We start from the raw sequence: 25,448 nt of genomic DNA, 5'->3' as shown, positions 1-25,448 counted from the left end.
GGATTGGCGGTGGTGGCTATAACAGGGAAGATGGCAGGTATTACATTTTTCGGTAAGTACTTTTGGGATTATGATACCATGGAAGGAGAAATGTGTAGGAGAATTGTTGCTGGCTGGGCGATGGAGGATGGATCCAGGTTGGATCAATGGCATCCTATTTCCATGCAAAAGCTGAGGGATATTTTGGGGGTTTTGAATTCTGCTTTTCCTGTTGGGAGGGCTGATAGTATAGATGATTCTTCTCCTGAAAAACAACTATATCATGATTGCAGGCACACCTGCACTATGTAGACCAGGGTGGCCAAGTGGTTAAGGTGTTGGACTTAAGATCCAATGGACATGTGTCTGCGTGGGTTCGAGCCCCACTCCTGGTATATCATTTTTTCTCTCCCGTGACACTGTTCATTTCAATTTCACGCACTTTTCAGTTGCTCCTGATTAATATTAAAATAAGAGCTACATATAAAATCTTCATATCGATTAACGTGTATTTTTCTACCCCCAAAAAAGTAAACGCCTTCTATTGTACATTTCTCTTTGAAACTTAGTAACCTTTTGTTGCAGGTTGTATTACAGTATGCTTTTTCGTTTATTATAGGTGACTTATTTGTTTATGATACCTGACTTAATACTTTCCATTTGGTGCATAATGAATTACAAAATCTCTCTACCAGGAGTGGGGCTTGAACCCACGTGGACACATGTCCATTGGATGTTAAGTCCAACGCCTTAACCACTCGGCCATCCTGGTACCTGTGCAGGAAAGGGCAACAACATGGCACTTATTATAGATATCAAGAGTGCTCACTGTGTGACATTGAGCTTTCTATATATATATATATTTTCATATCTATATATTTTATCAGGTTACGCAAAACACATTTCAGGAATACAAGGTAATGTCATGCCTCTCCTCTATAAAACGTGCATGTACTTAATAAAAAAAAAAATACAACCATACCTATCAAACATGTTTAAGATTATCAGCGTGTAGGACGAAAAAAGGTGCGCTTTTTTCACACCGTTTTTGTCACATGTCCTATTAAATATGTCTGCAAATTGACGATAATCTTAAGAAATATCACACTAACCCCTTTTCAAGACTCAAAACTACACTTCACACAATCTAAAACACTTTGGGACAGATTTACAAGGCCCTTGCAGCCCTTAGCGCTACATTTGCAGAATTTATTTTGCCGCAAATGTGAAGATCATAGGCCACTACCATAGCAAAATATTTACAAGGTGGCGCAAGCTAGGTTTGCGCCAACTTGTTAACACTTTGCGCCACATAATGCATAATATATGCATGATGTGTGCAAAGGGGGCGTTCCCTTGTTAGAGAGTGGGCACGCTCGTTCCTCACCTGACAGGTTGCTTTTTGAGAAGGGTGTCTCTGGGGCTGGTGTTGTAGCCAAGAGCGAACTCTTGACTCCGCGTGGGTCGCTTCGTTTGCCGCACTGCACGGGAATGGCTGGGAGGCATAGAGTTGGCAGTAGAGGAAGCGGTGTGGTGGGGAAGGGTCAGGCATAATTTATACAAGGTGGGCGTTCGCCCATTAGGGAGCCCGAAAAAATGGCGCAATGCAATCTAAGAGATTTCCTTGCGCCATTTGTTTTACACTTTTAACGCCTACTCAGAGGAGGCGTTAAAAGGGGGAATACCATTATTTATAATGGGCCCCTATGTACTCTGTAGGATTAGTCCCAAAATGATGGCGCTAATCTTGCAGAGTACATCAATAGCGTAAAAAATATAACGCTAATGCCCCTACCCTGTGCCATGGTGCGCCGTATTATTATATATATAGCTCACACATGGTGGCGGTACAGGGGCGTTAAGGGGTGCAAGGAACGTGGCGCTGCACCGGCAGAGCCACTTTCCTTAAATCTGCCCCTTTGTGTTTGTCTCGGAGCAACAGGTGGTTTATAATTTTGACACAAGTGAGGTCAATTTCAATAGAGTCCAGCAATTACAGGAAGATGGGCATAGCTTTGTCAGGGGTGAGCTTAAGAAAGCACACCCTGGGGTGGCTGAAGCATTTTTGGGGTGTGACAGCTCCTTTGGGCTTCGCAGCTCAGGAGGACGAGCCATGCCAAAGGACGTCATGAAAAATAAGACAACAGCGGAGACGCCGGTAAAGGTCTGGGCACCTTTAAAATGCCGGTCATAAGAGAGGGTTGGATCCAGAGCGATCAACCCGATTACAAGGGAGTGGCCTGGTGAATCATTTGATTTATGGTACAATCACGGCTTCAAGATCCCAGCTATCAGCCAAGGTGCTGTCTCGTTGGCTTCGGGGCTCATTTTGCATGATGAATTGATGGATTACGATGACGACCAGGAGACTAAGGATGGGGAGAATTGTGAGGGTGGGGATGAGACTTCGGGGAAGGAGATGCAGCAAAGAAATTAGGTGAGCTGTTCTAACAGAGGAAAGAGTTTTGGTGTGTTTCAGGATTTGCCCCCTTTGATGGTGCAGCGTAATCGGAAAGTCAAGACGAATAATCAGGTACCTGCAAGTGGTTTCATTCAAAAAAGGTGAGACACAGGCTGCTGTGGCGATGGGGTGTGAAGAGTTAAGCATGAAGGTAGTGTGTTTGGTGTCTGTAACAGTGGGTAATACCCTTTTGCGTTAGCATAAGGAAGTTTGGGTAGATTGAGTGGGAAAGATGATGCAAATAATGAAGCAGTTAAAGATGCAGACAATGTCCATTTGGGGGGGCTGTGAACAAAAAAGTCGGAGTCAATGATGGTAAGTCAGAGGCAAGTGGTGAGGAGGCTTCTAAGGCAGAGCCAGGTAAGGAAAAAGGAAACTCAGGTGAGGGTAGTGTAAAAAGTAAAAAGTTGCCATATATGGGGTTGTTCTTGCCTTTGGGGGCGCATCTCACCCAAGCCATGAAGGAAAACATTTGTAAAGGTGAGTTTGTTGATGTTTTTAAATTATTACATAGAGAAGTGTGGGCTAAGGAAGGGTCAAAGGAGGAGGAATGGGAATTAGCTAGGAGGCCGAAAGTTCCCACTACCCTTGAGAATTGGATGTCAGTATTCTTAATCATTGCTAGCGTTTATTGTGAGAGGCATCCGGAGCGTTGTATTTCTCTATTAAAATACATGGACGTTTTTAGGTGGGCTCAAATAGACTATGGTGGTTTTGGATGTTTTAGATATAATGAAGAACTTAGAGCCCAGATGGCATTATTTCCAGATAAAGAATGGTGAGATATTTATAATGAGCTTTGGGTGCAAGGGTTGTGTACTTCCAAGAATGCCTCAGCGTTACACACAGCTAGTGGTCTTCTGGTTCCTTACAAGCCCTGTCAGGGGCATCCCAACCAATCTAGGGTGGGTAGTTTCACGAGAGCTCAGTTCCCACAGAATGGATCTTGTTGGTCCTTCAACAGAGGGTCATGCACACGACTCCAGTGCAAGTTCATGCACAATTGCTCCAATTGCAGGGGCAAACATCCATTGGTGCAATGTTTTGGAGGGATGCAATGGGGATGGAAGGCTAATGCAGGTAGAGGTGGTGATAGGGGAAGGGGTCGGATACAGCAGATGGTGGGAAAAGGGCCCTTCTCCTAATAAATTTGATATTTTGTTTTATTGGTTGCAGTTTTATCCGAGGCGTGAGGAGGCCAAGTTACTGTACTAGAGTTTTCTTGAGGGTTTCAAGCTATGTTATCAAGGTCATAGAAGACAGAGAAAAAATGTGAAATCTGCAGTTGAGAATCCGGAAGTGGTGAGAAAGAAATTGAGGACGGAATTGGAGGCTGGCAGAATGGTGGGTCCATGGGATACCTGGCCGATTCATAACTTAACAATTTCACCACTGGGTGTTGTGCCTAAAACACAACAAGGTGAGTTTAGATTGATTCATCATCTATCATGGGCTGCAGGGGAGTCAGTTAATGATTTAATTGCACATGAAGACTCCATAGTGCATTGCACATCAGTGGAAGAGGCAATTAAGTTGGTAAGGGCTTGTGGAAGGAAGGCACAAATGGCAAAGTTAGACATTCAATCTGTCTTTTGACTATTGCCGGTACATCCTGAGGATTTTTCATTGTTGGGTCTTTAATCTGAGGATTCTATATTTGTGGATATAATGTTGCCAATGGGCTGTTCTGTTTCTTGTTCCCTGTTTGAAACTTGTAGTTGTTTTTTGCAGTGGTTTTTCCAACAGAAGACTGGGCTCGGGCATGTCACGAACTACCTAGGTGACTCTTTTCTGATGGGCTTGCAGTGGTCCAATGAATGTAAAAAAGGGTTAATTGAATTTCAGAAGTGTATGGAGGAGATGGAAGTACCTTTGGCTCCGGATAAGACTGAAGGCCCTGCTATATTGAACTCAGAGAAATCTGAGGTACGGTTTCCGGTGGATAAGTTCAAAAGTTGATTTCTCTGTTGGAGGAGGCTGTTTCCACGGATAAGCTGGAGTTACAGCAGGTGCAAGCCTTGTTGGGTTCTTTGAAGTTTGCGTGCCGTGTGGTGAGAGTTGGTAGAGCTCTTTGTAGGTGCCTTGGTTTTTCAGTCAAAGGTGCTGTTTTACCTCATCCCAGAATTCGGCTTAAAGAGGTCATCAATGCTGACTTCAGAATGTTGGTTTCTTTCAGGCAAAGTAATAATGGTGTTAACATGTTGACGGTTGAGGATGAATGGTTATGGCAAGTTCAAATTTTTTCTGATGATTCGGGAGCCCATGGTTTGGTTTTCTGAGATGGTTATTGGACTGCTGAGTCATGGCCGGATTCTTGGAGAGAGGCACACCATAGCATTTCGTTTCTGGAGTTTTTTTCCATTTGATGGTTGCTTTAGTGTTGTGTGGTAACCTTTTAGCAAACAGGCGAGTGGTTTTTAATGTGGATAGCCAAACAGTTGTTAATTTAGTCAATTCACAGAAGGCTCGAGATGAAAAAGTTTTGAAGTTGTTGCCTTTATTTTTGCTTCATTGTCTGAAATTCAATATTTTGTTTAAGGGTCAGTATGTTCCAGGTGTGAATAATGATATCACTGATGGGCTATCTCGTTCACAGTGGCAGAGATTCGGTGTACTGGTGCCGGGAGCAGATTTGCTTAAAACGGCTTTGACGGTGGACCTTTGGGAGCTGGGAATCTAAGGATGTTACAATTGATTCGTCAGTCCATTGCTCCATCTACTTTGAGGTCATATGGCAAGGCCTAGGCAGAATTTATTGAGTCTGGTGCATTGAGGAGGTATGAGGGACCTTACATGTCACGGTATAGGAGGGAGGATGGAGTCTGCTTCATTATGACACATATTGACCTAGGATTGGCGGTGGTGGCTATAACAGGGAAGATGGCAGGTATTACATTTTTTGGTAAGTACTTTTGGGATTATGATACCATGGAAGGAGAAATGTGTAGGAGAATTGTTGCTGGCTGGGCGATGGAGGATGGATCCAGGTTGGATCAATGGCATCCTATTTCCATGCAAAAGCTGAGGGATATTTTGGGGGTTTTGAATTCTGCTTTTCCTGTTGGGAGGGCTGATAGTATAGATGATTCTTCTCCTGAAAAACAACTATATCATGATTGCAGGCACACCTGCACTATGTAGACCAGGGTGGCCGAGTGGTTAAGGTGTTGAACTTAAGATCCAATGGACATGTGTCTGCGTGGGTTCGAGCCCCACTCCTGGTATATCATTTTTTCTCTCCCGTGACACTGTTCATTTCAATTTCACGCACTTTTCAGTTGCTCCTGATTAATATTAAAATAAGAGCTACATATAAAATCTTCATATCGATTAACGTGTATTTTTCTACCCCCAAAAAAGTAAACGCCTTGTATTGTACATTTCTCTTTGAAACTTAGTAACCTTTTGTTGCAGGTTGTATTACAGTATGCTTTTTCGTTTATTATAGGTGACTTATTTGTTTATGATACCTGACTTAATGCTTTCCATTTGGTGCATAATGAATTACAAAATCTCTCTACCAGGAGTGGGGCTTGAACCCACGTGGACACATGTCCATTGGATCTTAAGTCCAATGCCTTAACCACTCGGCCATCCTGGTACCTGTGCAGGAAAGGGCAACAACATGGCACTTATTATAGATATCAAGAGTGCTCACTGTGTGACATTGAGCTTTCTATATATATATATATTTTCATATCTATATATTTTATCAGGTTACGCAAAACACATTTCAGGAATACAAGGTAATGTCATGCCTCTCCTCTATAAAACGTGCATGTACTTAATAAAAAAAAAAATACAACCATACCTATCAAACATGTTTAAGATTATCAGCGTGTAGGACGAAAAAAGGTGCGCTTTTTTCACACCGTTTTTGTCACATGTCCTATTAAATATGTCTGCAAATTGACGATAATCTTAAGAAATATCACACTAACCCCTTTTCAAGACTCAAAACTACACTTCACACAATCTAAAACACTTTGGGACAGATTTACAAGGCCCTTGCGGCCCTTAGCGCTACATTTGCAGAATTTATTTTGCCACAAATGTGAAGATCATAGGCCACTACCATAGCAAAATATTTACAAGGTGGCGCAAGCTAGGTTTGCGCCAACTTGTTAACACTTTGCGCCACATCATGCATAATATATGCATGATGTGTGCAAAGGGGGCGTTCCCTTGTTAGAGAGTGGGCACGCTCGTTCCTCACCTGACAGGTTGCTTTTTGAGAAGGGTGTCTCTGGGGCTGGTGTTGTAGCCAAGAGCGAACTCTTGACTCCGCGTGGGTCGCTTCGTTAGCCGCACTGCACGGGAATGGCTGGGAGGCATAGAGTTGGCAGTAGAGGAAGCGGTGTGGTGGGGAAGGGTCAGGCATAATTTATACAAGGTGGGCGTTCGCCCATTAGGGAGCCCGAAAAATTGGCGCAAGGCAATCTAAGAGATTTCCTTGCGCCATTTGTTTTACACTTTTAACGCCTACTCAGAGGAGGCGTTAAAAGGGGGAATACCATTATTTATAATGGGCCCCTATGTACTCTGCAGGATTAGTCCCAAAATGATGGCGCTAATCTTGCAGAGTACATCAATAGCGTAAAAAACATAACGCTAATGCCCCTACCCTGTGCCATGGTGCGCCGTATTATTATATATATAGCTCACACATGGTGGCGGTACAGGGGCGTTAAGGGGTGCAAGGAACGTGGCGCTGCACCGGCAGAGCCACTTTCCTTAAATCTGCCCCTTTGTGTTTGTCTCGGAGCAACAGGTGGTTTATAATTTTGACACAAGTGAGGTCAATTTCAATAGAGTCCAGCAATTACAGGAAGATGGGCATAGCTTTGTCAGGGGTGAGCTTAAGAAAGCACACCCTGGGGTGGCTGAAGCATTTTTGGGGTGTGACAGGTCCTTTGGGCTTCGCAGCTCAGGAGGACGAGCCATGCCAAAGGACGTCATGAAAAATAAGACAACAGCGGAGACGCCGGTAAAGGTCTGGGCACCTTTAAAATGCCGGTCATAAGAGAGGGTTGGATCCAGAGCGATCAACCCGATTACAAGGGAGTGGCCTGGTGAATCATTTGATTTATGGTACAATCACGGCTTCAAGATCCCAGCTATCAGCCAAGGTGCTGTCTCGTTGGCTTCGGGGCTCATTTTGCATGATGAATTGATGGATTACGATGACGACCAGGAGACTAAGGATGGGGAGAATTGTGAGGGTGGGGATGAGACTTCGGGGAAGGAGATGCAGCAAAGAAATTAGGTGAGCTGTTCTAACAGAGGAAAGAGTTTTGGTGTGTTTCAGGATTTGCCCCCTTTGATGGTGCAGCGTAATCGGAAAGTCAAGACGAATAATCAGGTACCTGCAAGTGGTTTCATTCAAAAAAGGTGAGACACAGGCTGCTGTGGCTATGGGGTGTGAAGAGTTAAGCATGAAGGTAGTGTGTTTGGTGTCTGTAACAGTGGGTAATACCCTTTTACGTTAGCATAAGGAAGTTTGGGTAGATTGAGTGGGAAAGATGATGCAAATAATGAAGCAGTTAAAGATGCAGACAATGTCCATTTGGGGGGGCTGTGAACAAAAAAGTCGGAGTCAATGATGGTAAGTCAGAGGCAAGTGGTGAGGAGGCTTCTAAGGCAGAGCCAGGTAAGGAAAAAGGAAACTCAGGTGAGGGTAGTGTAAAAAGTAAAAAGTTGCCATATATGGGGTTGTTCTTGCCTTTGGGGGCGCATCTCACCCAAGCCATGAAGGAAAACATTTGTAAAGGTGAGCTTGTTGATGTTTTTAAATTATTACATAGAGAAGTGTGGGCTAAGGAAGGGTCAAAGGAGGAGGAATGGGAATTAGCTAGGAGGCCGAAAGTTCCCACTACCCTTGAGAATTGGATGTCAGTATTCTTAATCATTGCTAGCGTTTATTGTGAGAGGCATCCGGAGCGTTGTATTTCTCTATTAAAATACATGGACGTTTTTAGGTGGGCTCAAATAGACTATGGTGGTTTTGGATGTTTTAGATATAATGAAGAACTTAGAGCCCAGATGGCATTATTTCCAGATAAAGAATGGTGAGATATTTATAATGAGCTTTGGATGCAAGGGTTGTGTACTTCCAAGAATGCCTCAGCGTTACACACAGCTAGTGGTCTTCTGGTTCCTTACAAGCCCTGTCAGGGGCATCCCAACCAATCTAGGGTGGGTAGTTTCACGAGAGCTCAGTTCCCACAGAATGGATCTTGTTGGTCCTTCAACAGAGGGTCATGCACACGACTCCAGTGCAAGTTCATGCACAATTGCTCCAATTGCAGGGGCAAACATCCATTGGTGCAATGTTTTGGAGGGATGCAATGGGGATGGAAGGCTAATGCAGGTAGAGGTGGTGATAGGAGAAGGGGTCGGATACAGCAGATGGTGGGAAAAGGGCCCTTCTCCTAATAAATTTGATATTTTGTTTTATTGGTTGCAGTTTTATCCGAGGCGTGAGGAGGCCAAGTTACTGTACTAGAGTTTTCTTGAGGGTTTCAAGCTATGTTATCAAGGTCATAGAAGACAGAGAAAAATTTTGAAATCTGCAGTTGAGAATCCGGAAGTGGTGAGAAAGAAATTGAGGACGGAATTGGAGGCTGGCAGAATGGTGGGTCCATGGGATACCTGGCCGATTCATAACTTAACAATTTCACCACTGGGTGTTGTGCCTAAAACACAACAAGGTGAGTTTAGATTGATTCATCATCTATCGTGGGCTGCAGGGGAGTCAGTTAATGATTTAATTGCACATGAAGACTCCATAGTGCATTGCACATCAGTGGAAGAGGCAATTAGGTTGGTAAGGGCTTGTGGAAGGAAGGCACAAATGGCAAAGTTAGACATTCAATCTGTCTTTTGACTATTGCCGGTACATCCTGAGGATTTTTCATTGTTGGGTCTTTAATCTGAGGATTCTATATTTGTGGATATAATGTTGCCAATGGGCTGTTCTGTTTCTTGTTCCCTGTTTGAAACTTGTAGTTGTTTTTTGCAGTGGTTTTTCCAACAGAAGACTGGGCTCGGGCATGTCACGAACTACCTAGGTGACTCTTTTCTGATGGGCTTGCAGTGGTCCAATGAATGTAAAAAAGGGTTAATTGAATTTCAGAAGTGTATGGAGGAGATGGAAGTACCTTTGGCTCCGGATAAGACTGAAGGCCCTGCTATATTGAACTCAGAGAAATCTGAGGTACGGTTTCCGGTGGATAAGTTCAAAAGTTGATTTCTCTGTTGGAGGAGGCTGTTTCCACGGATAAGCTGGAGTTACAGCAGGTGCAAGCCTTATTGGGTTCTTTGAAGTTTGCGTGCCGTGTGGTGAGAGTTGGTAGAGCTCTTTGTAGGTGCCTTGGTTTTTCAGTCAAAGGTGCTGTTTTACCTCATCCCAGAATTCGGCTTAAAGAGGTCATCAATGCTGACTTCAGAATGTTGGTTTCTTTCCAGCAAAGTAATAATGGTGTTAACATGTTGACGGTTGAGGATGAATGGTTATGGCAAGTTCAAATTTTTTCTGATGATTCGGGAGCCCATGGTTTGGTTTTCTGAGATGGTGATTGGACTGCTGAGTCATGGCCGGATTCTTGGAGAGAGGCACACCATAGCATTTCGTTTCTGGAGTTTTTTTCCATTTGATGGTTGCTTTAGTGTTGTGTGGTAACCTTTTAGCAAACAGGCGAGTGGTTTTTAATGTGGATAGCCAAACAGTTGTTAATTTAGTCAATTCACAGAAGGCTCGAGATGAAAAAGTTTTGAAGTTGTTGCCTTTATTTTTGCTTCATTGTCTGAAATTCAATATTTTGTTTAAGGGTCAGTATGTTCCAGGTGTGAATAATGATATCACTGATGGGCTATCTCGTTCACAGTGGCAGAGATTCGGTGTACTGGTGCCGGGAGCAGATTTGCTTAAAACGGCTTTGACGGTGGACCTTTGGGAGCTGGGAATCTAAGGATGTTACAATTGATTCGTCAGTCCATTGCTCCATCTACTTTGAGGTCATATGGCAAGGCCTAGGCAGAATTTATTGAGTCTGGTGCATTGAGGAGGTATGAGGGACCTTACATGTCACGGTATAGGAGGGAGGATGGAGTCTGCTTCATTATGACACATATTGACCTAGGATTGGCGGTGGTGGCTATAACAGGGAAGATGGCAGGTATTACATTTTTCGGTAAGTACTTTTGGGATTATGATACCATGGAAGGAGAAATGTGTAGGAGAATTGTTGCTGGCTGGGCGATGGAGGATGGATCCAGGTTGGATCAATGGCATCCTATTTCCATGCAAAAGCTGAGGGATATTTTGGGGGTTTTGAATTCTGCTTTTCCTGTTGGGAGGGCTGATAGTATAGATGATTCTTCTCCTGAAAAACAACTATATCATGATTGCAGGCACACCTGCACTATGTAGACCAGGGTGGCCAAGTGGTTAAGGTGTTGGACTTAAGATCCAATGGACATGTGTCTGCGTGGGTTCGAGCCCCACTCCTGGTATATCATTTTTTCTCTCCCGTGACACTGTTCATTTCAATTTCACGCACTTTTCAGTTGCTCCTGATTAATATTAAAATAAGAGCTACATATAAAATCTTCATATCGATTAACGTGTATTTTTCTACCCCCAAAAAAGTAAACGCCTTCTATTGTACATTTCTCTTTGAAACTTAGTAACCTTTTGTTGCAGGTTGTATTACAGTATGCTTTTTCGTTTATTATAGGTGACTTATTTGTTTATGATACCTGACTTAATACTTTCCATTTGGTGCATAATGAATTACAAAATCTCTCTACCAGGAGTGGGGCTTGAACCCACGTGGACACATGTCCATTGGATCTTAAGTCCAACGCCTTAACCACTCGGCCATCCTGGTACCTGTGCAGGAAAGGGCAACAACATGGCACTTATTATAGATATCAAGAGTGCTCACTGTGTGACATTGAGCTTTCTATATATATATATATTTTCATATCTATATATTTTATCAGGTTACGCAAAACACATTTCAGGAATACAAGGTAATGTCATGCCTCTCCTCTATAAAACGTGCATGTACTTAATAAAAAAAAAAATACAACCATACCTATCAAACATGTTTAAGATTATCAGCGTGTAGGACGAAAAAAGGTGCGCTTTTTTCACACCGTTTTTGTCACATGTCCTATTAAATATGTCTGCAAATTGACGATAATCTTAAGAAATATCACACTAACCCCTTTTCAAGACTCAAAACTACACTTCACACAATCTAAAACACTTTGGGACAGATTTACAAGGCCCTTGCGGCCCTTAGCGCTACATTTGCAGAATTTATTTTGCCGCAAATGTGAAGATCATAGGCCACTACCATAGCAAAATATTTACAAGGTGGCGCAAGCTAGGTTTGCGCCAACTTGTTAACACTTTGCGCCACATCATGCATAATATATGCATGATGTGTGCAAAGGGGGCGTTCCCTTGTTAGAGAGTGGGCACGCTCGTTCCTCACCTGACAGGTTGCTTTTTGAGAAGGGTGTCTCTGGGGCTGGTGTTGTAGCCAAGAGCGAACTCTTGACTCCGCGTGGGTCGCTTCGTTTGCCGCACTGCACGGGAATGGCTGGGAGGCATAGAGTTGGCAGTAGAGGAAGCGGTGTGGTGGGGAAGGGTCAGGCATAATTTATACAAGGTGGGCGTTCGCCCATTAGGGAGCCCGAAAAAATGGCGCAAGGCAATCTAAGAGATTTCCTTGCGCCATTTGTTTTACACTTTTAACGCCTACTCAGAGGAGGCGTTAAAAGGGGGAATACCATTATTTATAATGGGCCCCTATGTACTCTGCAGGATTAGTCCCAAAATGATGGCGCTAATCTTGCAGAGTACATCAATAGCGTAAAAAATATAACGCTAATGCCCCTACCCTGTGCCATGGTGCGCCGTATTATTATATATATAGCTCACACATGGTGGCGGTACAGGGGCGTTAAGGGGTGCAAGGAACGTGGCGCTGCACCGGCAGAGCCACTTTCCTTAAATCTGCCCCTTTGTGTTTGTCTCGGAGCAACAGGTGGTTTATAATTTTGACACAAGTGAGGTCAATTTCAATAGAGTCCAGCAATTACAGGAAGATGGGCATAGCTTTGTCAGGGGTGAGCTTAAGAAAGCACACCCTGGGGTGGCTGAAGCATTTTTGGGGTGTGACAGCTCCTTTGGGCTTCGCAGCTCAGGAGGACGAGCCATGCCAAAGGACGTCATGAAAAATAAGACAACAGCGGAGACGCCGGTAAAGGTCTGGGCACCTTTAAAATGCCGGTCATAAGAGAGGGTTGCATCCAGAGCGATCAACCCGATTACAAGGGAGTGGCCTGGTGAATCATTTGATTTATGGTACAATCACGGCTTCAAGATCCCAGCTATCAGCCAAGGTGCTGTCTCGTTGGCTTCGGGGCTCATTTTGCATGATGAATTGATGGATTACGATGACGACCAGGAGACTAAGGATGGGGAGAATTGTGAGGGTGGGGATGAGACTTCGGGGAAGGAGATGCAGCAAAGAAATTAGGTGAGCTGTTCTAACAGAGGAAAGAGTTTTGGTGTGTTTCAGGATTTGCCCCCTTTGATGGTGCAGCGTAATCGGAAAGTCAAGATGAATAATCAGGTACCTGCAAGTGGTTTCATTCAAAAAAGGTGAGACACAGGCTGCTGTGGCTATGGGGTGTGAAGAGTTAAGCATGAAGGTAGTGTGTTTGGTGTCTGTAACAGTGGGTAATACCCTTTTGCGTTAGCATAAGGAAGTTTGGGTAGATTGAGTGGGAAAGATGATGCAAATAATGAAGCAGTTAAAGATGCAGACAATGTCCATTTGGGGGGGCTGTGAACAAAAAAGTCGGAGTCAATGATGGTAAGTCAGAGGCAAGTGGTGAGGAGGCTTCTAAGGCAGAGCCAGGTAAGGAAAAAGGAAACTCAGGTGAGGGTAGTGTAAAAAGTAAAAAGTTGCCATATATGGGGTTGTTCTTGCCTTTGGGGGCGCATCTCACCCAAGCCATGAAGGAAAACATTTGTAAAGGTGAGTTTGTTGATGTTTTTAAATTATTACATAGAGAAGTGTGGGCTAAGGAAGGGTCAAAGGAGGAGGAATGGGAATTAGCTAGGAGGCCGAAAGTTCCCACTACCCTTGAGAATTGGATGTCAGTATTCTTAATCATTGCTAGCGTTTATTGTGAGAGGCATCCGGAGCGTTGTATTTCTCTATTAAAATACATGGACGTTTTTAGGTGGGCTCAAATAGACTATGGTGGTTTTGGATGTTTTAGATATAATGAAGAACTTAGAGCCCAGATGGCATTATTTCCAGATAAAGAATGGTGAGATATTTATAATGAGCTTTGGATGCAAGGGTTGTGTACTTCCAAGAATGCCTCAGCGTTACACACAGCTAGTGGTCTTCTGGTTCCTTACAAGCCCTGTCAGGGGCATCCCAACCAATCTAGGGTGGGTAGTTTCACGAGAGCTCAGTTCCCACAGAATGGATCTTGTTGGTCCTTCAACAGAGGGTCATGCACACGACTCCAGTGCAAGTTCATGCACAATTGCTCCAATTGCAGGGGCAAACATCCATTGGTGCAATGTTTTGGAGGGATGCAATGGGGATGGAAGGCTAATGCAGGTAGAGGTGGTGATAGGAGAAGGGGTCGGATACAGCAGATGGTGGGAAAAGGGCCCTTCTCCTAATAAATTTGATATTTTGTTTTATTGGTTGCAGTTTTATCCGAGGCGTGAGGAGGCCAAGTTACTGTACTAGAGTTTTCTTGAGGGTTTCAAGCTATGTTATCAAGGTCATAGAAGACAGAGAAAAATTTTGAAATCTGCAGTTGAGAATCCGGAAGTGGTGAGAAAGAAATTGAGGACGGAATTGGAGGCTGGCAGAATGGTGGGTCCATGGGATACCTGGCCGATTCATAACTTAACAATTTCACCACTGGGTGTTGTGCCTAAAACACAACAAGGTGAGTTTAGATTGATTCATCATCTATCGTGGGCTGCAGGGGAGTCAGTTAATGATTTAATTGCACATGAAGACTCCATAGTGCATTGCACATCAGTGGAAGAGGCAATTAGGTTGGTAAGGGCTTGTGGAAGGAAGGCACAAATGGCAAAGTTAGACATTCAATCTGTCTTTTGACTATTGCCGGTACATCCTGAGGATTTTTCATTGTTGGGTCTTTAATCTGAGGATTCTATATTTGTGGATATAATGTTGCCAATGGGCTGTTCTGTTTCTTGTTCCCTGTTTGAAACTTGTAGTTGTTTTTTGCAGTGGTTTTTCCAACAGAAGACTGGGCTCGGGCATGTCACGAACTACCTAGGTGACTCTTTTCTGATGGGCTTGCAGTGGTCCAATGAATGTAAAAAAGGGTTAATTGAATTTCAGAAGTGTATGGAGGAGATGGAAGTACCTTTGGCTCCGGATAAGACTGAAGGCCCTGCTATATTGAACTCAGAGAAATCTGAGGTACGGTTTCCGGTGGATAAGTTCAAAAGTTGATTTCTCTGTTGGAGGAGGCTGTTTCCACGGATAAGCTGGAGTTACAGCAGGTGCAAGCCTTATTGGGTTCTTTGAAGTTTGCGTGCCGTGTGGTGAGAGTTGGTAGAGCTCTTTGTAGGTGCCTTGGTTTTTCAGTCAAAGGTGCTGTTTTACCTCATCCCAGAATTCGGCTTAAAGAGGTCATCAATGCTGACTTCAGAATGTTGGTTTCTTTCCAGCAAAGTAATAATGGTGTTAACATGTTGACGGTTGAGGATGAATGGTTATGGCAAGTTCAAATTTTTTCTGATGATTCGGGAGCCCATGGTTTGGTTTTCTGAGATGGTGATTGGACTGCTGAGTCATGGCCGGATTCTTGGAGAGAGGCACACCATAGCATTTCGTTTCTGGAGTTTTTTTCCATTTGATGGTTGCTTTAGTGTTGTGTGGTAACCTTTTAGCAAACAGGCGAGTGGTTTTTAATGTGGATAGCCAAACAGTTGTTAATTTAGTCAATTCACAGAAGGCTCGAGATGAAAAAGTTTTGAAGTTGTTGCCTTTATTTTTGCTTCATTGTCTGAAATTCAATATTTTGTTTAAGGGTCAGTATGTTCCAGGTGTGAATAATGATATCACTGATGGGCTATCTCGTTCACAGTGGCAGAGATTCGGTGTACTGGTGCCGGGAGCAGATTTGCTTAAAACGGCTTTGACGGTGGACCTTTGGGAGCTGGGAATCTAAGGATGTTACAATTGATTCGTCAGTCCATTGCTCCATCTACTTTGAGGTCATATGGCAAGGCCTAGGCAGAATTTATTGAGTCTGGTGCATTGAGGAGGTATGAGGGACCTTACATGTCACGGTATAGGAGGGAGGATGGAGTCTGCTTCATTATGACACATATTGACCTAGGATTGGCGGTGGTGGCTATAACAGGGAAGATGGCAGGTATTACATTTTTCGGTAAGTACTTTTGGGATTATGATACCATGGAAGGAGAAATGTGTAGGAGAATTGTTGCTGGCTGGGCGATGGAGGATGGATCCAGGTTGGATCAATGGCATCCTATTTCCATGCAAAAGCTGAGGGATATTTTGGGGGTTTTGAATTCTGCTTTTCCTGTTGGGAGGGCTGATAGTATAGATGATTCTTCTCCTGAAAAACAACTATATCATGATTGCAGGCACACCTGCACTATGTAGACCAGGGTGGCCAAGTGGTTAAGGTGTTGGACTTAAGATCCAATGGACATGTGTCTGCGTGGGTTCGAGCCCCACTCCTGGTATATCATTTTTTCTCTCCCGTGACACTGTTCATTTCAATTTCACGCACTTTTCAGTTGCTCCTGATTAATATTAAAATAAGAGCTACATATAAAATCTTCATATCGATTAACGTGTATTTTTCTACCCCCAAAAAAGTAAACGCCTTCTATTGTACATTTCTCTTTGAAACTTAGTAACCTTTTGTTGCAGGTTGTATTACAGTATGCTTTTTCGTTTATTATAGGTGACTTATTTGTTTATGATACCTGACTTAATACTTTCCATTTGGTGCATAATGAATTACAAAATCTCTCTACCAGGAGTGGGGCTTGAACCCACGTGGACACATGTCCATTGGATCTTAAGTCCAACGCCTTAACCACTCGGCCATCCTGGTACCTGTGCAGGAAAGGGCAACAACATGGCACTTATTATAGATATCAAGAGTGCTCACTGTGTGACATTGAGCTTTCTATATATATATATATTTTCATATCTATATATTTTATCAGGTTACGCAAAACACATTTCAGGAATACAAGGTAATGTCATGCCTCTCCTCTATAAAACGTGCATGTACTTAATAAAAAAAAAAATACAACCATACCTATCAAACATGTTTAAGATTATCAGCGTGTAGGACGAAAAAAGGTGCGCTTTTTTCACACCGTTTTTGTCACATGTCCTATTAAATATGTCTGCAAATTGACGATAATCTTAAGAAATATCACACTAACCCCTTTTCAAGACTCAAAACTACACTTCACACAATCTAAAACACTTTGGGACAGATTTACAAGGCCCTTGCGGCCCTTAGCGCTACATTTGCAGAATTTATTTTGCCGCAAATGTGAAGATCATAGGCCACTACCATAGCAAAATATTTACAAGGTGGCGCAAGCTAGGTTTGCGCCAACTTGTTAACACTTTGCGCCACATCATGCATAATATATGCATGATGTGTGCAAAGGGGGCGTTCCCTTGTTAGAGAGTGGGCACGCTCGTTCCTCACCTGACAGGTTGCTTTTTGAGAAGGGTGTCTCTGGGGCTGGTGTTGTAGCCAAGAGCGAACTCTTGACTCCGCGTGGGTCGCTTCGTTTGCCGCACTGCACGGGAATGGCTGGGAGGCATAGAGTTGGCAGTAGAGGAAGCGGTGTGGTGGGGAAGGGTCAGGCATAATTTATACAAGGTGGGCGTTCGCCCATTAGGGAGCCCGAAAAAATGGCGCAAGGCAATCTAAGAGATTTCCTTGCGCCATTTGTTTTACACTTTTAACGCCTACTCAGAGGAGGCGTTAAAAGGGGGAATACCATTATTTATAATGGGCCCCTATGTACTCTGCAGGATTAGTCCCAAAATGATGGCGCTAATCTTGCAGAGTACATCAATAGCGTAAAAAATATAACGCTAATGCCCCTACCCTGTGCCATGGTGCGCCGTATTATTATATATATAGCTCACACATGGTGGCGGTACAGGGGCGTTAAGGGGTGCAAGGAACGTGGCGCTGCACCGGCAGAGCCACTTTCCTTAAATCTGCCCCTTTGTGTTTGTCTCGGAGCAACAGGTGGTTTATAATTTTGACACAAGTGAGGTCAATTTCAATAGAGTCCAGCAATTACAGGAAGATGGGCATAGCTTTGTCAGGGGTGAGCTTAAGAAAGCACACCCTGGGGTGGCTGAAGCATTTTTGGGGTGTGACAGCTCCTTTGGGCTTCGCAGCTCAGGAGGACGAGCCATGCCAAAGGACGTCATGAAAAATAAGACAACAGCGGAGACGCCGGTAAAGGTCTGGGCACCTTTAAAATGCCGGTCATAAGAGAGGGTTGCATCCAGAGCGATCAACCCGATTACAAGGGAGTGGCCTGGTGAATCATTTGATTTATGGTACAATCACGGCTTCAAGATCCCAGCTATCAGCCAAGGTGCTGTCTCGTTGGCTTCGGGGCTCATTTTGCATGATGAATTGATGGATTACGATGACGACCAGGAGACTAAGGATGGGGAGAATTGTGAGGGTGGGGATGAGACTTCGGGGAAGGAGATGCAGCAAAGAAATTAGGTGAGCTGTTCTAACAGAGGAAAGAGTTTTGGTGTGTTTCAGGATTTGCCCCCTTTGATGGTGCAGCGTAATCGGAAAGTCAAGATGAATAATCAGGTACCTGCAAGTGGTTTCATTCAAAAAAGGTGAGACACAGGCTGCTGTGGCTATGGGGTGTGAAGAGTTAAGCATGAAGGTAGTGTGTTTGGTGTCTGTAACAGTGGGTAATACCCTTTTGCGTTAGCATAAGGAAGTTTGGGTAGATTGAGTGGGAAAGATGATGCAAATAATGAAGCAGTTAAAGATGCAGACAATGTCCATTTGGGGGGGCTGTGAACAAAAAAGTCGGAGTCAATGATGGTAAGTCAGAGGCAAGTGGTGAGGAGGCTTCTAAGGCAGAGCCAGGTAAGGAAAAAGGAAACTCAGGTGAGGGTAGTGTAAAAAGTAAAAAGTTGCCATATATGGGGTTGTTCTTGCCTTTGGGGGCGCATCTCACCCAAGCCATGAAGGAAAACATTTGTAAAGGTGAGTTTGTTGATGTTTTTAAATTATTACATAGAGAAGTGTGGGCTAAGGAAGGGTCAAAGGAGGAGGAATGGGAATTAGCTAGGAGGCCGAAAGTTCCCACTACCCTTGAGAATTGGATGTCAGTATTCTTAATCATTGCTAGCGTTTATTGTGAGAGGCATCCGGAGCGTTGTATTTCTCTATTAAAATACATGGACGTTTTTAGGTGGGCTCAAATAGACTATGGTGGTTTTGGATGTTTTAGATATAATGAAGAACTTAGAGCCCAGATGGCATTATTTCCAGATAAAGAATGGTGAGATATTTATAATGAGCTTTGGATGCAATGGTTGTGTACTTCCAAGAATGCCTCAGCGTTACACACAGCTAGTGGTCTTCTGGTTCCTTACAAGCCCTTTCAGGGGCATCCCAACCAATCTAGGGTGGGTAGTTTCACAAGAGCTCAGTTCCCACAGAATGGATCTTGTTGGTCCTTCAACAGAGGGTCATGCACACGACTCCAGTGCAAGTTCATGCACAATTGCTCCAATTGCAGGGGCAAACATCCATTGGTGCAATGTTTTGGAGGGATGCAATGGGGATGGAAGGCTAATGCAGGTAGAGGTGGTGATAGGGGAAGGGGTCGGATACAGCAGATGGTGGGAAAAGGGCCCTTCTCCTAATAAATTTGATATTTTGTTTTATTGGTTGCAGTTTTATCCGAGGCGTGAGGAGGCCAAGTTACTGTACTAGAGTTTTCTTGAGGGTTTCAAGCTATGTTATCAAGGTCATAGAAGACAGAGAAAAAATTTGAAATCTGCAGTTGAGAATCCGGAAGTGGTGAGAAAGAAATTGAGGACGGAATTGGAGGCTGGCAGAATGGTGGGTCCATGGGATACCAGGCCGATTCATAACTTAACAATTTCACCACTGGGTGTTGTGCCTAAAACACAACAAGGTGAGTTTAGATTGATTCATCATCTATCGTGGGCTGCAGGGGAGTCAGTTAATGATTTAATTGCACATGAAGACTCCATAGTGCATTGCACATCAGTGGAAGAGGCAATTAAGTTGGTAAGGGCTTGTGGAAGGAAGGCACAAATGGCAAAGTTAGACATTCAATCTGTCTTTTGACTATTGCCGGTACATCCTGAGGATTTTTCATTGTTGGGTCTTTAATCTGAGGATTCTATATTTGTGGATATAATGTTGCCAATGGGCTGTTCTGTTTCTTGTTCCCTGTTTGAAACTTGTAGTTGTTTTTTGCAGTGGTTTTTCCAACAGAAGACTGGGCTCGGGCATGTCACGAACTACCTAGGTGACTCTTTTCTGATGGGCTTGCAGTGGTCCAATGAATGTAAAAAAGGGTTAATTGAATTTCAGAAGTGTATGGAGGAGATGGAAGTACCTTTGGCTCCGGATAAGACTGAAGGCCCTGCTATATTGAACTCAGAGAAATCTGAGGTACGGTTTCCGGTGGATAAGTTCAAAAGTTGATTTCTCTGTTGGAGGAGGCTGTTTCCACGGATAAGCTGGAGTTACAGCAGGTGCAAGCCTTATTGGGTTCTTTGAAGTTTGCGTGCCGTGTGGTGAGAGTTGGTAGAGCTCTTTGTAGGTGCCTTGGTTTTTCAGTCAAAGGTGCTGTTTTACCTCATCCCAGAATTCGGCTTAAAGAGGTCATCAATGCTGACTTCAGAATGTTGGTTTCTTTCCAGCAAAGTAATAATGGTGTTAACATGTTGACGGTTGAGGATGAATGGTTATGGCAAGTTCAAATTTTTTCTGATGATTCGGGAGCCCATGGTTTGGTTTTCTGAGATGGTGATTGGACTGCTGAGTCATGGCCGGATTCTTGGAGAGAGGCACACCATAGCATTTCGTTTCTGGAGTTTTTTTCCATTTGATGGTTGCTTTAGTGTTGTGTGGTAACCTTTTAGCAAACAGGCGAGTGGTTTTTAATGTGGATAGCCAAACAGTTGTTAATTTAGTCAATTCACAGAAGGCTCGAGATGAAAAAGTTTTGAAGTTGTTGCCTTTATTTTTGCTTCATTGTCTGAAATTCAATATTTTGTTTAAGGGTCAGTATGTTCCAGGTGTGAATAATGATATCACTGATGGGCTATCTCGTTCACAGTGGCAGAGATTCGGTGTACTGGTGCCGGGAGCAGATTTGCTTAAAACGGCTTTGACGGTGGACCTTTGGGAGCTGGGAATCTAAGGATGTTACAATTGATTCGTCAGTCCATTGCTCCATCTACTTTGAGGTCATATGGCAAGGCCTAGGCAGAATTTATTGAGTCTGGTGCATTGAGGAGGTATGAGGGACCTTACATGTCACGGTATAGGAGGGAGGATGGAGTCTGCTTCATTATGACACATATTGACCTAGGATTGGCGGTGGTGGCTATAACAGGGAAGATGGCAGGTATTACATTTTTCGGTAAGTACTTTTGGGATTATGATACCATGGAAGGAGAAATGTGTAGGAGAATTGTTGCTGGCTGGGCGATGGAGGATGGATCCAGGTTGGATCAATGGCATCCTATTTCCATGCAAAAGCTGAGGGATATTTTGGGGGTTTTGAATTCTGCTTTTCCTGTTGGGAGGGCTGATAGTATAGATGATTCTTCTCCTGAAAAACAACTATATCATGATTGCAGGCACACCTGCACTATGTAGACCAGGGTGGCCAAGTGGTTAAGGTGTTGGACTTAAGATCCAATGGACATGTGTCTGCGTGGGTTCGAGCCCCACTCCTGGTATATCATTTTTTCTCTCCCGTGACACTGTTCATTTCAATTTCACGCACTTTTCAGTTGCTCCTGATTAATATTAAAATAAGAGCTACATATAAAATCTTCATATCGATTAACGTGTATTTTTCTACCCCCAAAATAGTAAACGCCTTCTATTGTACATTTCTCTTTGAAACTTAGTAACCTTTTGTTGCAGGTTGTATTACAGTATGCTTTTTCGTTTATTATAGGTGACTTATTTGTTTATGATACCTGACTTAATACTTTCCATTTGGTGCATAATGAATTACAAAATCTCTCTACCAGGAGTGGGGCTTGAACCCACGTGGACACATGTCCATTGGATCTTAAGTCCAACGCCTTAACCACTCAGCCATCCTGGTACCTGTGCAGGAAAGGGCAACAACATGGCACTTATTATAGATATCAAGAGTGCTCACTGTGTGACATTGAGCTTTCTATATATATATATATTTTCATATCTATATATTTTATCAGGTTACGTAAAACACATTTCAGGAATACAAGGTAATGTCATGCCTCTCCTCTATAAAACGTGCATGTACTTAATAAAAAAAAAAATACAACCATACCTATCAAACATGTTTAAGATTATCAGCGTGTAGGACGAAAAAAGGTGCGCTTTTTTCACACCGTTTTTGTCACATGTCCTATTAAATATGTCTGCAAATTGACGATAATCTTAAGAAATATCACACTAACCCCTTTTCAAGACTCAAAACTACACTTCACACAATCTAAAACACTTTGGGACAGATTTACAAGGCCCTTGCGGCCCTTAGCGCTACATTTGCAGAATTTATTTTGCCGCAAATGTGAAGATCATAGGCCACTACCATAGCAAAATATTTACAAGGTGGCGCAAGCTAGGTTTGCGCCAACTTGTTAACACTTTGCGCCACATCATGCATAATATATGCATGATGTGTGCAAAGGGGGCGTTCCCTTGTTAGAGAGTGGGCACGCTCGTTCATCACCTGACAGGTTGCTTTTTGAGAAGGGTGTCTCTGGGGCTGGTGTTGTAGCCAAGAGCGAACTCTTGACTCCGCGTGGGTCGCTTCGTTTGCCGCACTGCACGGGAATGGCTGGGAGGCATAGAGTTGGCAGTAGAGGAAGCGGTGTGGTGGGGAAGGGTCAGGCATAATTTATACAAGGTGGGCATTCGCCCATTAGGGAGCCCGAAAAAATGGCGCAAGGCAATCTAAGAGATTTCCTTGCGCCATTTGTTTTACACTTTTAACGCCTACTCAGAGGAGGCGTTAAAAGGGGGAATACCATTATTTATAATGGGCCCCTATGTACTCTGCAGGATTAGTCCCAAAATGATGGCGCTAATCTTGCAGAGTACTTCAATAGCGTAAAAAATATAACGCTAATGCCCCTACCCTGTGCCATGGTGCGCCGTATTATTATATATATAGCTCACACATGGTGGCGGTACAGGGGCGTTAAGGGGTGCAAGGAACGTGGCGCTGCACCGGCAGAGCCACTTTCCTTAAATCTGCCCCTTTGTGTTTGTCTCGGAGCAACAGGTGGTTTATAATTTTGACACAAGTGAGGTCAATTTCAATAGAGTCCAGCAATTACAGGAAGATGGGCATAGCTTTGTCACGGGTGAGCTTAAGAAAGCACACCCTGGGGTGGCTGAAGCATTTTTGGGGTGTGACAGCTCCTTTGGGCTTCGCAGCTCAGGAGGACGAGCCATGCCAAAGGACGTCATGAAAAATAAGACAACAGCGGAGATGCCGGTAAAGGTCTGGGCACCTTTAAAATGCCGGTCATAAGAGAGGGTTGCATCCAGAGCGATCAACCCGATTACAAGGGAGTGGCCTGGTGAATCATTTGATTTATGGTACAATCACGGCTTCAAGATCCCAGCTATCAGCCAAGGTGCTGTCTCGTTGGCTTCGGGGCTCATTTTGCATGATGAATTGATGGATTACGATGACGACCAGGAGACTAAGGATGGGGAGAATTGTGAGGGTGGGGATGAGACTTCGGGGAAGGAGATGCAGCAAAGAAATTAGGTGAGCTGTTCTAACAGAGGAAAGAGTTTTGGTGTGTTTCAGGATTTGCCCCCTTTGATGGTGCAGCGTAATCGGAAAGTCAAGATGAATAATCAGGTACCTGCAAGTGGTTTCATTCAAAAAAGGTGAGACACAGGCTGCTGTGGCTATGGGGTGTGAAGAGTTAAGCATGAAGGTAGTGTGTTTGGTGTCTGTAACAGTGGGTAATACCCTTTTGCGTTAGCATAAGGAAGTTTGGGTAGATTGAGTGGGAAAGATGATGCAAATAATGAAGCAGTTAAAGATGCAGACAATGTCCATTTGGGGGGGCTGTGAACAAAAAAGTCGGAGTCAATGATGGTAAGTCAGAGGCAAGTGGTGAGGAGGCTTCTAAGGCAGAGCCAGGTAAGGAAAAAGGAAACTCAGGTGAGGGTAGTGTAAAAAGTAAAAAGTTGCCATATATGGGGTTGTTCTTGCCTTTGGGGGCGCATCTCACCCAAGCCATGAAGGAAAACATTTGTAAAGGTGAGTTTGTTGATGTTTTTAAATTATTACATAGAGAAGTGTGGGCTAAGGAAGGGTCAAAGGAGGAGGAATGGGAATTAGCTAGGAGGCCGAAAGTTCCCACTACCCTTGAGAATTGGATGTCAGTATTCTTAATCATTGCTAGCATTTATTGTGAGAGGCATCCGGAGCGTTGTATTTCTCTATTAAAATACATGGACGTTTTTAGGTGGGCTCAAATAGACTATGGTGGTTTTGGATGTTTTAGATATAATGAAGAACTTAGAGCCCAGATGGCATTATTTCCAGATAAAGAATGGTGAGATATTTATAATGAGCTTTGGATGCAATGGTTGTGTACTTCCAAGAATGCCTCAGCGTTACACACAGCTAGTGGTCTTCTGGTTCCTTACAAGCCCTTTCAGGGGCATCCCAACCAATCTAGGGTGGGTAGTTTCACAAGAGCTCAGTTCCCACAGAATGGATCTTGTTGGTCCTTCAACAGAGGGTCATGCACACGACTCCAGTGCAAGTTCATGCACAATTGCTCCAATTGCAGGGGCAAACATCCATTGGTGCAATGTTTTGGAGGGATGCAATGGGGATGGAAGGCTAATGCAGGTAGAGGTGGTGATAGGGGAAGGGGTCGGATACAGCAGATGGTGGGAAAAGGGCCCTTCTCCTAATAAATTTGATATTTTGTTTTATTGGTTGCAGTTTTATCCGAGGCGTGAGGAGGCCAAGTTACTGTACTAGAGTTTTCTTGAGGGTTTCAAGCTATGTTATCAAGGTCATAGAAGACAGAGAAAAAATTTGAAATCTGCAGTTGAGAATCCGGAAGTGGTGAGAAAGAAATTGAGGACGGAATTGGAGGCTGGCAGAATGGTGGGTCTATGGGATACCTGGCCGATTCATAACTTAACAATTTCACCACTGGGTGTTGTGCCTAAAACACAACAAGGTGAGTTTAGATTGATTCATCATCTATCGTGGGCTGCAGGGGAGTCAGTTAATGATTTAATTGCACATGAAGACTCCATAGTGCATTGCACATCAGTGGAAGAGGCAATTAAGTTGGTAAGGGCTTGTGGAAGGAAGGCACAAATGGCAAAGTTAGACATTCAATCTGTCTTTTGACTATTGCCGGTACATCCTGAGGATTTTTCATTGTTGGGTCTTTAATCTGAGGATTCTATATTTGTGGATATAATGTTGCCAATGGGCTGTTCTGTTTCTTGTTCCCTGTTTGAAACTTGTAGTTGTTTTTTGCAGTGGTTTTTCCAACAGAAGACTGGGCTCGGGCATGTCACGAACTACCTAGGTGACTCTTTTCTGATGGGCTTGCAGTGGTCCAATGAATGTAAAAAAGGGTTAATTGAATTTCAGAAG

General features: G+C 43.7%; 10 non-coding genes across 10 annotated transcripts; 5 read left to right on the top strand and 5 right to left on the bottom strand.

Moving 5' to 3' along the window:
- Positions 1-291: 291 nt before the first annotated feature.
- TRNAL-UAA (transfer RNA leucine (anticodon UAA)) lies at positions 292-374 on the top strand. The gene has a single exon. It is a non-coding gene; the product is annotated as a tRNA-Leu (tRNA).
- A 294-nt stretch (positions 375-668) lies between these two features.
- On the bottom strand, positions 669-751 carry TRNAL-UAA (transfer RNA leucine (anticodon UAA)). Its single transcript has one exon. It is a non-coding gene; the product is annotated as a tRNA-Leu (tRNA).
- A 4,830-nt stretch (positions 752-5,581) lies between these two features.
- Positions 5,582-5,664, top strand: TRNAL-UAA (transfer RNA leucine (anticodon UAA)). The gene has a single exon. It is a non-coding gene; the product is annotated as a tRNA-Leu (tRNA).
- Positions 5,665-5,958: 294 nt separating this feature from the next.
- TRNAL-UAA (transfer RNA leucine (anticodon UAA)) lies at positions 5,959-6,041 on the bottom strand. Its single transcript has one exon. It is a non-coding gene; the product is annotated as a tRNA-Leu (tRNA).
- A 4,830-nt stretch (positions 6,042-10,871) lies between these two features.
- On the top strand, positions 10,872-10,954 carry TRNAL-UAA (transfer RNA leucine (anticodon UAA)). Its single transcript has one exon. It is a non-coding gene; the product is annotated as a tRNA-Leu (tRNA).
- Positions 10,955-11,248: 294 nt separating this feature from the next.
- On the bottom strand, positions 11,249-11,331 carry TRNAL-UAA (transfer RNA leucine (anticodon UAA)). The gene has a single exon. It is a non-coding gene; the product is annotated as a tRNA-Leu (tRNA).
- Positions 11,332-16,161: 4,830 nt separating this feature from the next.
- On the top strand, positions 16,162-16,244 carry TRNAL-UAA (transfer RNA leucine (anticodon UAA)). The gene has a single exon. It is a non-coding gene; the product is annotated as a tRNA-Leu (tRNA).
- A 294-nt stretch (positions 16,245-16,538) lies between these two features.
- Positions 16,539-16,621, bottom strand: TRNAL-UAA (transfer RNA leucine (anticodon UAA)). Its single transcript has one exon. It is a non-coding gene; the product is annotated as a tRNA-Leu (tRNA).
- Positions 16,622-21,451: 4,830 nt separating this feature from the next.
- TRNAL-UAA (transfer RNA leucine (anticodon UAA)) lies at positions 21,452-21,534 on the top strand. The gene has a single exon. It is a non-coding gene; the product is annotated as a tRNA-Leu (tRNA).
- Positions 21,535-21,828: 294 nt separating this feature from the next.
- TRNAL-UAA (transfer RNA leucine (anticodon UAA)) lies at positions 21,829-21,911 on the bottom strand. The gene has a single exon. It is a non-coding gene; the product is annotated as a tRNA-Leu (tRNA).
- Between the last annotated feature and the right edge of the window lie 3,537 nt (positions 21,912-25,448).

This window comes from Pleurodeles waltl, chromosome 5 (assembly GCF_031143425.1).
Source record: "Pleurodeles waltl isolate 20211129_DDA chromosome 5, aPleWal1.hap1.20221129, whole genome shotgun sequence".
NCBI lineage: Eukaryota > Metazoa > Chordata > Amphibia > Caudata > Salamandridae > Pleurodeles > Pleurodeles waltl.
The sequence above is the reverse complement of the archived record's forward strand: the minus strand, read 5'-3'. Positions and strand labels throughout refer to the sequence as shown.